Here is a 1,066-nt window from a genome sequence, read left to right as displayed (position 1 = left end):
GTCCAAACTTCCCTTCTTAAAGCGGCTTTCTTATAAAAAATCCTAGAACTGCTTTTTGTGGCACACATGCCTCATATCCCGTTGCTCTTGATAAACTCACATCATCTCCCACCAGTACAAGCTGTAAAGGATTTCCAGGGCTTATCCAAGCAAACTAGATTTGGGTCGAAGGTTGACCAATCCTAAAATCAGCAGCAAAGTTAACATTGAAATCAGCCTCAGAATCTCTTAAAGGATGGTCCAACATTTGTTGCTTACAGGGATCAATTGGACAGCCTCTGGAACTGGCGCCATAAGCCACCTCCTGTTCTGCCTTGTCCTTGATACAGCCATGGGCCCACATACACTCAGAGGTACAGAGTTGTTCTCATGTCTATGGGTCTATTGTGATGTTCTCAGGCTTGCATCACCCAGCCATTGTGATGGGGAGGAGGTTGGTGTCATTTTGCAAGCACCCTGGAGCATGAATCTTTAAATATAATTGGCATTAAACCAGCCCCTTTAGGACCAGATCAATACAGCAGCAAAGAATGCTTATTCACTGTTGTTTGCCTCTTCATTTCATACCACCCGATATCTAAATGGTGTTTTGACTTTCTGCCCTCTGACATAAGGACATTTGGTATGGCAAACCTTTGACTGGAGGTCCTAATCAATGGTTTGATTGACTCTCCCTTTGCGCTTGCTTCAGCAACACATGTACTAATATTGGAATGATAATGGGAAAATTAAATTGGCCCCTGCTCTAAAGGGTGGCACGCACATTCGTAAAGCATTCACTATTTTTGGCGCATGACAGGACAGAAACTTTCTTAATTTGCAAGGCTTTATTTTTTTAATACATCTTTTTTAATGAAGATTAAAATTGTATGTCCATACATATTACACGACAACACAATACATTTTGAGCCAAATTCAACACTAATGCCTCAGGAGCCTTTTACTTGTGAGTCCTATTGACTGAATGAACAGCCCCGTCGCCTTCAATTTCGGCTTGCACTTTTAGAAGTGGCACGCGTCTTTTGATTTTTTTTATCCCATTTTACCAAACTCAGTATTATCACTT

At 41.4% G+C, this 1,066-nt stretch overlaps 1 non-coding gene across 1 annotated transcript; it reads left to right on the top strand.

Annotated features, from left to right (window-relative positions):
* Nucleotides 1-680: 680 nt before the first annotated feature.
* LOC138570815 (U6 spliceosomal RNA) lies at nt 681-787 on the top strand. The gene has a single exon (XR_011303840.1). It is a non-coding gene; the product is annotated as a U6 spliceosomal RNA (small nuclear RNA).
* Nucleotides 788-1,066: the final 279 nt, after the last annotated feature.

This window comes from Ambystoma mexicanum, chromosome 2q, assembly GCF_040938575.1.
Source record: "Ambystoma mexicanum isolate Mex_15411 chromosome 2q, UKY_AmexF1_1, whole genome shotgun sequence".
Taxonomy (NCBI): Eukaryota; Metazoa; Chordata; class Amphibia; order Caudata; family Ambystomatidae; genus Ambystoma; species Ambystoma mexicanum.
The sequence above is the reverse complement of the archived record's forward strand: the minus strand, read 5'-3'. Positions and strand labels throughout refer to the sequence as shown.